Source organism: Lolium perenne, chromosome 6, assembly GCF_019359855.2.
Source record: "Lolium perenne isolate Kyuss_39 chromosome 6, Kyuss_2.0, whole genome shotgun sequence".
Taxonomy (NCBI): Eukaryota; Viridiplantae; Streptophyta; class Magnoliopsida; order Poales; family Poaceae; genus Lolium; species Lolium perenne.
The window spans coordinates 165759483-165775692 of record NC_067249.2 but is presented as its reverse complement, the minus strand read 5'-3'; positions in this window follow the sequence as shown (position 1 = coordinate 165775692).

The following is a 16210-nucleotide window of genomic DNA, read 5'->3' as shown; positions in this document are numbered from 1 at the left end:
GAAATTTGAAAAGTTACTGATTTGTTATTTTTACTATTCAAATTCTACAACATATTTTGATTTGAATCCAGTGTGGTTGGATGGGGCCTTTCAGGAGCTTTCCAAATATATAAAATTTATCAAAAATGACCGAGCAGATTTGAAATGATTAAAGATTTGGCAAAGCATGTGAGAGCAAAAACACAGAAAATAAATAAAACGAAGTTTGAATTTCAAACGCGGGCGGGAAGGAAGTGGGCCGGCCCAGTTGCTGCCCGGGCCGTGCGTGCATGGCGCATGCACGTAGCCGGCGCGCGGGAAGCACAGGGCGTCAGATCAAGATCCGACGGCCCTGGGCCATCGTCTTCCTCCCGATCCTGTGAGCTTGCGAGGCCTATTTCTCCCACCTCGGTGCTCGGTTGACGGCGGGGTTGGGCTCGTTCGACGGGGCTTTTCAAGAGCTTCAAGATGGTATAGGGCTCGGTGGCTATGGTGGCGAGAAATGGCGCGGCCTTGAGTGATGCCGCCGGCGAGCTTCTTGCTCCGGTGAGCGGCAAGGAGGGAGGGAGGGAGGCTCTAGGAGGGAGAGAGGGAGGCTGCGAGGGTGTGTGGTGATGTCCAGAGGTGCAGGGGGGTTTATATAGCGGCTGGAGGAGCGGGGCGCGACGGGACCGGCATGGTGGCGACGTCACGGTGCACGGCGGGCATGGGCTTCTCCGGCACTGCTGCTGCGTCAGGCGGTGAGCTCATGGGTAGGTGGTGACGCGTGAGTAGTGGCGCGGTTGATGGCGTCAGGTGCAGGGCGCACCGGGTCAATGCTGACGTCGGCCTCCTTCCAAGACGTCGCGTCGTGGCGTCGTCCTGGGGCGCGCGCGGGCCAACGGCCGTGTCCGGCAAGCGTGCAGGAAGCAGAGGGTGCTGGTGGCGCACGGGGACGTGTTGGATTGCAGCGTGCACGCGGGAACGGGGTCGTGTCCACTGGTGGTGATCAGTGTGATGACACGGTGAGTGAGAGAGAGAAAGAGGGGGAGCAAGTGGTGGCATGGTGGTGACTAGGGTGGCCGGCATGATGTGTCATTGGGTGTGTGTGGTGCATCCAGTCGTCGAGCCTCATGTCTGGCACGTTCAGAGGGGTGAGTGGAAGGGCCAGGACATGGTCGTGCATGCTGAAATGGACCAGAGAGGAAGGTGACATGGGTGTGTGTCATGTATGCCACGGCATGGCAAGCTCTGGTGGATTTGGGTCAAGTAGTGGTGATGGCAAGTGGTGGCTCTGGTGCTGCAGGGTAGGGAGGGTCTCCAGACGTGCAGGGGTGGCCAGAGTTGGACCAAGTCCAACCAAAATTGCAGCATGGGCACAACTATAGGTGCTGCCCACAAGGTGTTTGTGGTAATGCCCGAAAGAAAAATATTTTCAAATTTTGGAAAATCCTTTGGTGGATCTCATTCATATAATCATAGAGATATAATGGTGGTGGTGGTGTTCATTTTGGTGAAGATTTGCAAAGTTTCAAAAAGTGGATCATCTTCTCTTTAATTCAAAGTCTCCACTTGGCAATTCTCTACTGGTCAACCTGGTCAACTTCAGCAGGGATGTTCAACATGGAAGTTGTTGACCTTGACATGGTCTTGGATGACATGGTCATAGTTGACCAAGTTTAGTTTAAGAATAGAGAAAACCAGAGGGGTAAAGTAGTGAAGAAAATATTTTGGTGACATATGACCATTATCATATGTGTGAAGGTTTTGAGATTTCCTTTGGTTTGATTTTGGTTTCTTTGATGCAAATGTGTTTGTTTATCATATATAAGAGTTTTACAAACAATAGATCAAGCAATGGTGGCCTTGGTTGAAGATTTGCAAATTTGGCTAAGTGTATGTGAGTGAATTTTGGGGATTTTCTCCCTATTTGAATTCTCCCCATTTGAGTTGACTTTTGTTGACTCTAAAGTGGTTCTTATTAGTTTAGAAACATTTTCAAACCATTGAATCCATTTCAAAAGGTCTTGATCAAAGATTTGCAAAATTGGCCATAACACATAAGAGGTGATGTGTTAAGTTTTATTATTTTTGTAAATTGTTCACCTTGCTTTACTTGGGCATGGGTTAGGGTCAATTTAGTGTTATATTAGGTTGAGAGATGGTTTCCCATCATTTGGTCAAGGTTTAGAGTCATAGGTCAAAGTTTGGTGAAATGGCTAAGTGTCACATGTGCTTCTATGCATATGTTGCATTTGATTTTTGATTTGAGTGTTCTTGGCCCAAAGGGTGTTGTTGAGGGTTGAAATGGTATATGGAAGTGAATCAACCATTCATAACAAGTACTAGGGTCAATATTCTTTATTTCCCAAATTGCTATTTTATTCTCATATGCCTCTATGGCATTTTTTAGTTTCTTTTTATTTTCTTTGGAAACCACTTGGGTTTGGTTTGATAAGTACTAGGTAAGGTGTGTGAAGGTTTTTCCAAACCTCTAAGCAAAGTAGAAAGGCTTAGGGTAAAGTTTTATAAATATAGCCATAGGCACATATGCCTCTTTCTTATTTAATTTCCTTTTATTTTAATTTAACTAGGGTGGTGAGAAGAGGGGTGAGGTTTAGGGTTTAGTGGGGTTCACAAGGGTTCACCACCATTTAGCATAAAGAATAAAGGTAGGGTTCAAGATTTACCTATTAGGGCTATATGCCCCCATATGTCTTTTTATTTTATTTTGGTTTCTCAAAATAAATCCAAATGATTTTTGGAGAAGATTAGGGTTTAAGGTTTTTCTTATTTGATTTCTTTCTCTTTTATTTTATTGGGTTGGTGACCTTCACTTGATCACTTTAGGGTTTTAGGGTTTAGCACAAAAGCATAATAACACTCATCATGGCAAAACACAAGATTTAAACAAGATCTATATGTATCAATCTTATTTTAATAAAAGTTTTTGTTGGTTCCAAAATTTGGAACTAGGGAAATTCGTTTTGTTTGTTTTGAAATTTTTGGGTTGTTACAAACCCTTCCCCCTTAAACAAATCTCGTCCCGAGATTTTAAGAAAAGTTAGGTTCCTAAGAGAGATTGAGCATTTTATTAACAGGAGGACATACTTGGCATGGTCTGGGGTGCTTCCTGAGCTTCAGTGGCAGTCATGTGGTAGAGACGGCCGTTGTTGTTGTTCTGGTTCCTTCTACCTGCGAAGCGGCGCTGTTGCTGAGCAGGTGCTGCGGTATTGGCGGCAATCCTGGCAAGCGTCTTAGGGCACTCATTGGATTAGTGACCCACAACTCCACATTCATAGCAGTTGACGGTGGACTTGTCTTTGGGGTTGACGGGGGTAGCATTGCTTCCAGTCCTTGGGGCAGTATTGGTGTTGTTGTTAGGGTGGTTGTTGTTGTTGTGGCTGTTGTTCCCTCCGGGCTTCGGGGGTCCTCCGTTGTTGTTGGTGTAGTTGGGGCGATAATTCTGGGCAGGGGGCTTGTTGTATCTTGGGGTGAATCCTCCAGAGGAGTTATTGCGATACTTCTGATTATGGTGGGGTCCATTCTGGTTCATCATCCGGTGTTTGCGGTTCTCATTGGCTTGATGTAGCTTTCCTTCCATCTGTATGGCTGAGTCTACAAGGGCTTCTAAGTCAGCGAACGGAATGTTCACTAACACAGTTTGCATCTCGTCGTGCAGTCCGTTCAGAAATCTTTCCTTCCGCTTCTCATTGGTGTCGGTCTCATCCGGGGCGTACCTCGACAGAGTAAGAAACCTGTCGCGGTATTCCACCACGGACATCCTTCCTTGTTTGAGTTCACGGAACTCATCTCTCATCTTCTTGATCAGTCCCTGGGGCACATGGTATTTGCTAAACTTCAGCTTGAAGTCTTCCCAAGTCATCATTTGTCCTGCATTCATGGCACGGGTGCTGGTCCACCAAGCTCTGGCTGGTCCTGCTAAGTAGTGCGTGGCAAACAGTACTTTTTCTGCGGCTTCAACTTGCGCAACTTCGAGGTTGTTCTCCATTGTCTGGAGCCAGTCATCAGCGTCTAGGGGTTCTTCAGTCTTGTTGAACATCGGAGGGTTGGTGTGCTGAAAGTTCTTCAGCTTTGACCCCGGGTGATCGTGGTTTCCATGGCCTTGGTTGTTCTGAGCTATCTGTTGCAGTGCGGTAATGTTGGCTTGGCGTTCAGCTCTCTCGACTTCTCGGTCTGCCATCATTGTCTGCAGCAGTTGCATCATGGCACCTGGGGTGCTGTTGCGGGTTGGTGGGGCCATCTGAACATTGCGGTAGATGATAAGATAAGAGGGAAATTTCTATGGTTTGTTTTGGTTAAATTTTTAAAAGTTCACGAATTGAAATTTTTGAGTAGTGTTGCGGGGGTAAAACCAACAACACTTTTCATTCATACCAAGCATCACATATTACAAATCTAACACACCGTTGGTTTGAAGAACCATTCATCGCTCTACGCTACAAGGGGGATCCTGATACAACTCACACCTACTTAAGTGCTGGGGTGATACTACTCTTCAGGGTGGATTCTTCTTCTTCACGGGTGAGGTGCTTGGCGAGAGGCGAGGGCGTTGTCCAAATCCCTGCGGGTTTTGTACTGCCTGAAGTCCTGAGGTGCTTCATAGGGGTTCATCTTTGGTTGTGGTGGGGGCATGGTCATCGGTCTTCCCATGGAGTCATGTCTTGGGTAGTAGATGAAGCGAGTGTTCTTGATCTTGTCCTCATTTTGTCCACACAGACGGGTAATTGCTTCTTGCATAGCTTTGTCTAGTCCTTCCTTCCAAGTGTTTCCCGTTACAGAAAACCATATGGTTTCCCATACCGGGGCATCAAGCTTCCTTCGTAGATCAGTAGAAACGTCCCACCGAGGTGGTTCTCCTAACTGAGCTTTGAGGGGTATTCCGAAGAACTCGGGATACGGGTGTCCTAGATAGTCCACTAGTTGCTTCAATTCCTTTTCAAACCCTTGGTCGCTTCCGGGACCAAGCTGATAGGACTCCCATTGGTACGTCATCTGTGAACAAAGAGGAGGAGTAAATTAGAGAAGTAGTCAGGTGTGCAAAATTTTATGTAGGCTTGCAAAGAAAGTAGAGTATAGATTTCTCATCTTTTTGAAAAAGATTTCAAGGGTAAGAGTGAGAATAAGTTTTTCACAATTATTCACTTCTTTGGTTTTTGAAACTAAGTTTTGCAGACGTCCATTCTAACTAGGGTCTCCTAAGGTCAAACAATGGCTCTGATACCAACTTGTCAACACCCAGGTTTTTAAGTCCAGATGCCTATTATGCCATTCATCGCAATCCCAGGAATATTGTTTTTGCGAGACATAATAGATTGATATCACAGAACATCATTCATTACAACATCGTAATTGTCTTACAACAACGAATCACATGATCCAATCTCATTACAATAGTAGATGATCTATTGATCAATTACAAAACACATAGTGGAAGCGAAGTAGCGTAGTGGTAGTCCATCTATTCCACAGGCAACTGTTGACGTCAGGAGTGATCCTAGTTGTCGTAGACGTCCTGCTGTCCTTCTTCCGGGTTCTGGTACTCCTCTTCATAGTCTGGCCATTTGAATAGCCAGGGACAAAGCCATGAGTACTTTAAAGTACTCGCAAACTAATACTAAGGTGAGTATTATCAACTATGGAAGGGGATGCTAAGTTCTAGTTTCATTTGCAGAAAGCCAGTTTTATTTCATAAACACTTTAATAATCAAAGCCTCTTCATTTGCTTAACTAACTCAAGTGGGAACATTAGTGTCATTCCCACAACTCAGTTGTGATTCAAAGTCAAAGTCACCTTTCAATTCAAATCACAAGTCACCATTCATATTTTTCAGAAAAGTTCTGATGACGGAACAGTATGGCCTTTCCAACTGTCCATAACCGAGGACGCGGCTATTCGAATAGGTTTAACTCTGCAGAGGTTGTACACTTGTGCCACAACAATTGCAATAGTTCGTCAGTGGGTAATCGGCCCTGATTTATCGTACGCAGTACGCGAACTACCAATCCTAACCTTTCATTTACATATTCTAGTATAGGCACCTCTCCCCATGAGCTTGGCCTCCCAGTGAAGACAAACGGTCAGCCTGGGAACTGCACAGGGCTTGGGCCGGACATTCACCTCATTTCACGTCATTTCACATCATTCCTTTTGTAGAGGCAGCCTCCAGCATAACCCCGATGACGCTTGTTCAGAGGGAACCCATACTAAAATACATAAGTTTCCAGCTAAGCCTTACCCAGATTCAGGTATTGTGGGGGTACTTGTAAAATTGGAATGGTATCGCATCTGAACCCAACCATCAGTTTTGGTAAAATTCACCAAGTCATTCACCAGTCATATTCACCTTCAAAATCTCTCAATAGAATGACTCATCATTCCAAGGTTTTCAAAGTCATTTCAATTCACAAGTTCCCAACTAGAGTAGTCACTTTTAATATTGAGCACTAGCAACTAGTCATGAGGGGTGCTAACTTAGCTTAAAGCTTTCTAGGCTAAGTTTGATACTCTTGTAGTACTCTATTTCTAGACCAAAGTTAACTATAAAAGCAAGTTATAATAATCAAAGTAAAAGTTTGGAAGAATAAAACTTGGGATGGGATCATGAAGCATAAAGTAAATTGGTGAATGTGCCTTGCTCTAGTAGAGCTTTGCACTTTGCAAGAATATTTGCTTGCAACAATATTAGCTTGCAAAGGTGTTAGCTTGCAATAATATAGCTTGCAATAGTCTAGCTTGCATTGGTGATAGCATGCAAGAAGGTTAGCTTGCCTTGGTTGGTGTTGTGCTCAAAGTTCTCTTCTTCTTCCTCTTGGTAGAAAACCTCCTCCTCTTGATAGTCTCCGGTACTAGCGTCTATAAACGAATACGAGGATACAATCACCAAACAATTCATTGGCTATTCTAAACATCACATGTATTCACACAAACTATTCTATTCACACAATTAATACCATTTGGTGCATTGGTGGTATTGCTTTGAGGAAGAATAATTTCCTCTCATTTTATATGTAAAAGGTAGTTTCCATATAGTTCTTGAGGAATAATTCCCTCTCATTGAATCTTCTTTAAGATTTAATTTCTCAACCCATCACACATGAATTTATGTTGACCTAAGTCAACCATTCATCATCATCATTTGAGAAAATGATTTAAATGAGGTAGGGATACCTCATACCATTTAATAATGCCTATTATGATTTAAAATCTCCAAGTATTTCATGTGAGAGTATTTGACCAGGGGTTCAAACTTCATATGAAAGTACTTGGGACAAGATTTAAATGAAGTGAAACACCTCATATAATTTACACAAGTAAACTAGCATCACTCATTACTATTAAGTGGGTAAATGTGTTGTTTTCTTATTTAGGAGAAATAATTTCCTCTCATTCTAATCTTGAATGTTACTTTTAATTATTTAGAGATATAACTTCCTCTCATTATCTTATTAAGATTTAATTTCTCTCATGAACAATATGTGACCTAGGTTGACCAAAGTCAACCTCTTCACACTTATCATTTGAGAAAATGATTTAAATGAGGTGAACACCTCATACCTTTTAATCCTAACATGGTAAAGATTTAATATCATCAACAATTCATGTGAGACCTAAATGACCAGAGTCTCTACCCCCTTTTGAATTGTTCATGACAATATTTAAATGAGAGAAACACTCCCATAAGATTTAATAATTTGTTGGAACAATTTAAATGCTACTATGGCAAACATTTAAAAATCTTAAGTGAACAAATATGAGACCAAGCAACCAGGGTCATCACACTACTTCATACAACTTGAGAAGAGGATTTAAATGAGGTGCTACACCTCATGGATTTAAAATCTTAAATTTGGAAAATTTAAATGGGCTAGTAATGGCTATATAGCCATTATTTGATTCTAACCCATGATCATATGAAACAACTATAGTATTTTATTACATAATAAATTAGACAACATCAAATGTGATTTTTGCGAGGTGGAACCACCTCAAAATATTTTATGGTTGATTTTTAAGATTTATTTGAAGTTTGAAAAGTTACTGATTTGTTATTTTTACTATTCAAATTCTACAACATATTTTGATTTGAATCCAGTGTGGTTGGATGGGGCCTTTCAGGAGCTTTCCAAATATATAAAATTTATCAAAAATGACCGAGCAGATTTGAAATGATTAAAGATTTGGCAAAGCATGTGAGAGCAAAAACACAGAAAATAAATAAAACGAAGTTTGAATTTCAAACGCGGGCGGGAAGGAAGTGGGCCGGCCCAGTTGCTGCCCGGGCCGTGCGTGCATGGCGCATGCACGTAGCCGGCGCGCGGGAAGCACAGGGCGTCAGATCAAGATCCGACGGCCCTGGGCCATCGTCTTCCTCCCGATCCCGTGAGCTTGCGAGGCCTATTTCTCCCACCTCGGTGCTCGGTTGACGGCGGGGTTGGGCTCGTTCGACGGGGCTTTTCAAGAGCTTCAAGATGGTATAGGGCTCGATGGCTATGGTGGCGAGAAATGGCGCGGCCTTGAGTGATGCCGCCGGCGAGCTTCTTGCTCCGATGAGCGGCAAGGAGGGAGGGAGGCTCTAGGAGGGAGAGAGGGAGGCTGCGAGGGTGTGTGGTGATGTCCAGAGGCGCAGGGGGGTTTATATAGCGGCTGGAGGAGTGGGGCGTGACGGGACCGGCATGGTGGCGACGTCACGGTGCACGGCGGGCATGGGCTTCTCCGGCACTGCTGCTGCGTCAGGCGGTGAGCTCATGGGTAGGTGGTGACGCGTGAGTAGTGGCGCGGTTGATGGCGTCAGGTGCAGGGCGCACCGGGTCAATGCCGACGTCGGCGTCCTTCCAAGACGTCGCGTCGTGGCGTCGTCCTGGGGCGCGCGCGGGCCAACGGCCGTGTCCGGCAAGCGTGCAGGAAGCAGAGGGTGCTGGTGGCGCACGGGGACGCGTTGGATTGCAGCGTGCACGCGGGAACGGGGTCGTGTCCACTGGTGGTGATCAGGGGACGTGGCACGGGTAGTCGTGGTCGACCTCGTGCTCTCCTCGATCAATGGTCATGTCTGGTAGGTGTAGGAGGTCCATGTCAAGTGTGATGACACGGTGAGTGAGAGAGAGAAAGAGGGGGAGCAAGTGGTGGCATGGTGGTGACTAGGGTGGCCGGCATGATGTGTCATTGGGTGTGTGTGGTGCATCCAGTCGTCGAGCCTCATGTCTGGCACGTTCAGAGGGGTGAGTGGAAGGGCCAGGACATGGTCGTGCATGCTGAAATGGACCAGAGAGGAAGGTGACATGGGTGTGTATCATGTATGCCACGGCATGGCAAGCTCTGGTGGATTTGGGTCAAGTAGTGGTGATGGCAAGTGGTGGCTCTGGTGCTGCAGGGTAGGGAGGGTCTCCAGACGTGCAGGGGGTGGCGAGTTGGACCAAGTCCAACCAAAATTGCAGCATGGGCACAACTATAGGTGCTGCCCACAAGGTGTTTGTGGTAATGCCCGAAAGAAAAATATTTTCAAATTTTGGAAAATCCTTTGGTGGATCTCATTCATATAATCATAGAGATATAATGGTGGTGGTGGTGTTCATTTTGGTGAAGATTTGCAAAGTTTCAAAAAGTGGATCATCTTCTCTTTAATTCAAAGTCTCCACTTGGCAATTCTCTACTGGTCAACCTGGTCAACTTCAGCAGGGATGGTCAACATGGAAGTTGTTGACCTTGACATGGTCTTGGATGACATGGTCATAGTTGACCAAGTTTAGTTTAAGAATAGAGAAAACCAGAGGGGTAAAGTAGTGAAGAAAATATTTTGGTGACATATGACCATTATCATATGTGTGAAGGTTTTGAGATTTTCTTTGGTTTGATTTTGGTTTCTTTGATGCAAATGTGTTTGTTTATCATATATAAGAGTTTTACAAACAATAGATCAAGCAATGGTGGCCTTGGTTGAAGATTTGCAAATTTGGCTAAGTGTATGTGAGTGAATTTTGGGGATTTTCTCCCTATTTGAATTCTCCCCATTTGAGTTGACTTTTGTTGACTCTAAAGTGGTTCTTATTAGTTTAGAAACATTTTCAAACCATTGAATCCATTTCAAAAGGTCTTGATCAAAGATTTGCAAAATTGGCCATAACACATAAGAGGTGATGTGTTAAGTTTTATTATTTTTGTAAATTGTTCACCTTGCTTTACTTGGGCATGGGTTAGGGTCAATTTAGTGTTATATTAGGTTGAGAGATGGTTTCCCATCATTTGGTCAAGGTTTAGAGTCATAGGTCAAAGTTTGGTGAAATGGCTAAGTGTCACATGTGCTTCTATGCATATGTTGCATTTGATTTTTGATTTGAGTGTTCTTGGCCCAAAGGGTGTTGTTGAGGGTTGAAATGGTATATGGAAGTGAATCAACCATTCATAACAAGTACTAGGGTCAATATTCTTTATTTCCCAAATTGCTATTTTATTCTCATATGCCTCTATGGCATTTTTAGTTTCTTTTTATTTTCTTTGGAAACCACTTGGGTTTGGTTTGATAAGTACTAGGTAAGGTGTGTGAAGGTTTTTCCAAACCTCTAAGCAAAGTAGAAAGGCTTAGGGTAAAGTTTTATAAATATAGCCATAGGCACATATGCCTCTTTCTTATTTAATTTCCTTTTATTTTAATTTAACTAGGGTGGTGAGAAGAGGGGTGAGGTTTAGGGTTTAGTGGGGTTCACAAGGGTTCACCACCATTTAGCATAAAGAATAAAGGTAGGGTTCAAGATTTACCTATTAGGGCTATATGCCCCCATATGTCTTTTTATTTTATTTTGGTTTCTCAAAATAAATCCAAATGATTTTTGGAGAAGATTAGGGTTTAAGGTTTTTCTTATTTGATTTCTTTCTCTTTTATTTTATTGGGTTGGTGACCTTCACTTGATCACTTTAGGGTTTTAGGGTTTAGCACAAAAGCATAATAACACTCATCATGGCAAAACACAAGATTTAAACAAGATCTATATGTATCAATCTTATTTTAATAAAAGTTTTTGTTGGTTCCAAAATTTGGAACTAGGGAAATTCGTTTTGTTTGTTTTGAAATTTTTGGGTTGTTACAAACCCTTCCCCCTTAAACAAATCTCGTCCCGAGATTTTAAGAAAAGTTAGGTTCCTAAGAGAGATTGAGCATTTTATTAACAGGAGGACATACTTGGCATGGTCTGGGGTGCTTCCTGAGCTTCAGTGGCAGTCATGTGGTAGAGACGGCCGTTGTTGTTGTTCTGGTTCCTTCTACCTGCGAAGCGGCGCTGTTGCTGAGCAGGTGCTGCGGTATTGGCGGCAATCCTGGCAAGCTTCTTAGGGCACTCATTGGAGTAGTGACCCACAACTCCACATTCATAGCAGTTGACGGTGGACTTGTCTTTGGGGTTGACGGGGGTAGCATTGCTTCCAGTCCTTGGGGCAGTATTGGTGTTGTTGTTAGGGTGGTTGTTGTTGTTGTGGTTGTTGTTCCCTCCGGGCTTCGGGGGTCCTCCGTTGTTGTTTGTGTAGTTGGGGCGATAATTCTGGGCAGGGGGCTTGTTGTATCTTGGGGTGAATCCTCCAGAGGAGTTATTGCGATACTTCTGATTATGGTGGGGTCCATTCTGGTTCATCATCCGGCGTTTGCGGTTCTCATTGGCTTGATGTAGCTTTCCTTCCATCTGTATGGCTGAGTCTACAAGGGCTTCTAAGTCAGCGAACGGAATGTTCACTAACACAGTTTGCATCTCGTCGTGCAGTCCGTTCAGAAATCTTTCCTTCCGCTTCTCATTGGTGTCGGTCTCATCCGGGGCGTACCTCGACAGAGTAAGAAACCTGTCGCGGTATTCCACCACGGACATCCTTCCTTGTTTGAGTTCACGGAACTCATCTCTCATCTTCTTGATCAGTCCCTGGGGCACATGGTATTTGCTAAACTTCAGCTTGAAGTCTTCCCAAGTCATCATTTGTCCTGCATTCATGGCACGGGTGCTGGTCCACCAAGCTCTGGCTGGTCCTGCTAAGTAGTGCGTGGCAAACAGTACTTTTTCTGCGGCTTCAACTTGCGCAACTTCGAGGTTGTTCTCCATTGTCTGGAGCCAGTCATCAGCGTCTAGGGGTTCTTCAGTCTTGTTGAACATCGGAGGGTTGGTGTGCTGAAAGTTCTTCAGCTTTGACCCCGGGTGATCGTGGTTTCCATGGCCTTGGTTGTTCTGAGCTATCTGTTGCAGTGCGGTAATGTTGGCTTGGCGTTCAGCTCTCTCGACTTCTCGGTCTGCCATCATTGTCTGCAGCAGTTGCATCATGGCACCTGGGGTGGTGTTGCGGGTTGGTGGGGCCATCTGAACATTGCGGTAGATGATAAGATAAGAGGGAAATTTCTATGGTTTGTTTTGGTTAAATTTTTAAAAGTTCACGAATTGAAATTTTTGAGTAGTGTTGCGGGGGTAAAACCAACAACACTTTTCATTCATACCAAGCATCACATATTACAAATCTAACACACCGTTGGTTTGAAGAACCATTCATCGCTCTACGCTACAAGGGGGATCCTGATACAACTCACACCTACTTAAGTGCTGGGGTGATACTACTCTTTAGGGTGGATTCTTCTTCTTCACGGGTGAGGTGCTTGGCGAGAGGCGAGGGCGTTGTCCAAATCCCTGCGGGTTTTGTACTGCCTGAAGTCCTGAGGTGCTTCATAGGGGTTCATCTTTGGTTGTGGTGGGGGCATGGTCATCGGTCTTCCCATGGAGTCATGTCTTGGGTAGTAGATGAAGCGAGTGTTCTTGATCTTGTCCTCATTTTGTCCACACAGACGGGTAATTGCTTCTTGCATAGCTTTGTCTAGTCCTTCCTTCCAAGTGTTTCCCGTTACAGAAAACCATATGGTTTCCCATACCGGGGCATCAAGCTTCCTTCGTAGATCAGTAGAAACGTCCCACCGAGGTGGTTCTCCTAACTGAGCTTTGAGGGTATTCGAAGAACTCGGGATACGGGTGTCCTAGATAGTCCACTAGTTGCTTCAATTCCTTTTCAAACCCTTGGTCGCTTCCGGGACCAAGCTGATAGGACTCCCATTGGTACGTCATCTGTGAACAAAGAGGAGGAGTAAATTAGAGAAGTAGTCAGGTGTGCAAAATTTTATGTAGGCTTGCAAAGAAAGTAGAGTATAGATTTCTCATCTTTTTGAAAAAGATTTCAAGGGTAAGAGTGAGAATAAGTTTTTCACAATTATTCACTTCTTTGGTTTTTGAAACTAAGTTTTGCAGATGTCCATTCTAACTAGGGTCTCCTAAGGTCAAACAATGGCTCTGATACCAACTTGTCAACACCCGGGTTTTTAAGTCCAGATGCCTATTATGCCATTCATCGCAATCCCAGGAATATTGTTTTTGCGAGACATAATAGATTGATATCACAGAACATCATTCATTACAACATCGTAATTGTCTTACAACAACGAATCACATGATCCAATCTCATTACAATAGTAGATGATCTATTGATCAATTACAAAACACATAGCGGAAGCGAAGTAGCGTAGTGGTAGTCCATCTATTCCACAGGCAACTGTTGACGTCAGGAGTGATCCTAGTTGTCGTAGACGTCCTGCTGTCCTTCTTCCGGGTTCTGGTACTCCTCTTCATAGTCTGGCCATTTGAATAGCCAGGGACAAAGCCATGAGTACTTTAAAGTACTCGCAAACTAATACTAAGGTGAGTATTATCAACTATGGAAGGGGATGCTAAGTTCAAGTTTCATTTGCAGAAAGCCAGTTTTATTTCATAAACACTTTAATAATCAAAGCCTCTTCATTTGCTTAACTAACTCAAGTGGGAACATTAGTGTCATTCCCACAACTCAGTTGTGATTCAAAGTCAAAGTCACCTTTCAATTCAAATCACAAGTCACCATTCATATTTTTCAGAAAAGTTCTGATGACGGAACAGTATGGCCTTTCCAACTGTCCATAACCGAGGACGCGGCTATTCGAATAGGTTTAACTCTGCAGAGGTTGTACACTTGTGCCACAACAATTGCAATAGTTCGTCAGGGGTAACTGGCCCTGATTTATCGTACGCAGTACGCGAACTACCAATCCTAACCTTTCATTTACATATTCTAGTATAGGCACCTCTCCCCATGAGCTTGGCCTCCCAGTGAAGACAAACGGTCAGCCTGGGAACTGCACAGGGCTTGGGCCGGACATTCACCTCATTTCACGTCATTTCACATCATTCCTTTTGTAGAGGCAGCCTCCAGCATAACCCCGATGACGCTTGTTCAGAGGGAACCCATACTAAAATACATAAGTTTCCAGCTAAGCCTTACCCAGATTCAGGTATTGTGGGGGTACTTGTAAAATTGGAATGGTATCGCATCCGAACCCAACCATCAGTTTTGGTAAAATTCACCAAGTCATTCACCAGTCATATTCACCTTCAAAATCTCTCAATAGAATGACTCATCATTCCAAGGTTTTCAAAGTCATTTCAATTCACAAGTTCCCAACTAGAGTAGTCACTTTTAATATTGAGCACTAGCAACTAGTCATGAGGGGTGCTAACTTAGCTTAAAGCTTTCTAGGCTAAGTTTGATACTCTTGTAGTACTCTATTTCTAGACCAAAGTTAACTATAAAAGCAAGTTATAATAATCAAAGTAAAAGTTTGGAAGAATAAAACTTGGGATGGGATCATGAAGCATAAAGTAAATTGGTGAATGTGCCTTGCTCTAGTAGAGCTTTGCACTTTGCAAGAATATTTGCTTGCAACAATATTAGCTTGCAAAGGTGTTAGCTTGCAATAATATAGCTTGCAATAGTCTAGCTTGCATTGGTGATAGCATGCAAGAAGGTTAGCTTGCCTTGGTTGGTGTTGTGCTCAAAGTTCTCTTCTTCTTCCTCTTGGTAGAAAACCTCCTCCTCTTGATAGTCTCCGGTACTAGCGTCTATAAACGAATACGAGGATACAATCACCAAACAATTCATTGGCTATTCTAAACATCACATGTATTCACACAAACTATTCTATTCACACAATTAATACCATTTGGTGCATTGGTGGTATTGCTTTGAGGAAGAATAATTTCCTCTCATTTTATATGTAAAAGGTAGTTTCCATATAGTTCTTGAGGAATAATTCCCTCTCATTGAATCTTCTTTAAGATTTAATTTCTCAACCCATCACACATGAATTTATGTTGACCTAAGTCAACCATTCATCATCATCATTTGAGAAAATGATTTAAATGAGGTAGGGATACCTCATACCATTTAATAATGCCTATTATGATTTAAAATCTCCAAGTATTTCATGTGAGAGTATTTGACCAGGGGTTCAAACTTCATATGAAAGTACTTGGGACAAGATTTAAATGAAGTGAAACACCTCATATAATTTACACAAGTAAACTAGCATCACTCATTACTATTAAGTGGGTAAATGTGTTGTTTTCTTATTTAGGAGAAATAATTTCCTCTCATTCTAATCTTGAATGTTACTTTTAATTATTCAGAGATATAACTTCCTCTCATTATCTTATTAAGATTTAATTTCTCTCATGAACAATATGTGACCTAGGTTGACCAAAGTCAACCTCTTCACACTTATCATTTGAGAAAATGATTTAAATGAGGTGAACACCTCATACCTTTTAATCCTAACATGGTAAAGATTTAATATCATCAACAATTCATGTGAGACCTAAATGACCAGAGTCTCTACCCCCTTTTGAATTGTTCATGACAATATTTAAATGAGAGAAACACTCCCATAAGATTTAATAATTTGTTGGAACAATTTAAATGCTACTATGGCAAACATTTAAAAATCTTAAGTGAACAAATATGAGACCAAGCAACCAGGGTCATCACACTACTTCATACAACTTGAGAAGAGGATTTAAATGAGGTGCTACACCTCATGGATTTAAAATCTTAAATTTGGAAGAATTTAAATGGGCTAGTAATGGCTATATAGCCATTATTTGATTCTAACTCATGATCATATGAAACAACTATAGTATTTTATTACATAATAAATTAGACAACATCAAATGTGATTTTTGAGAGGTGGAACCACCTCAAAATAGTTTATGGTTGATTTTTAAGATTTATTTGAAGTTTGAAAAGTTACTGATTTGTTATTTTTACTATTCAAATTCTACAACATATTTTGATTTGAATCCAGTGTGGTTGGATGGGGCCTTTCAGGAGCTTTCCAAATATATAAAATTTATCAAA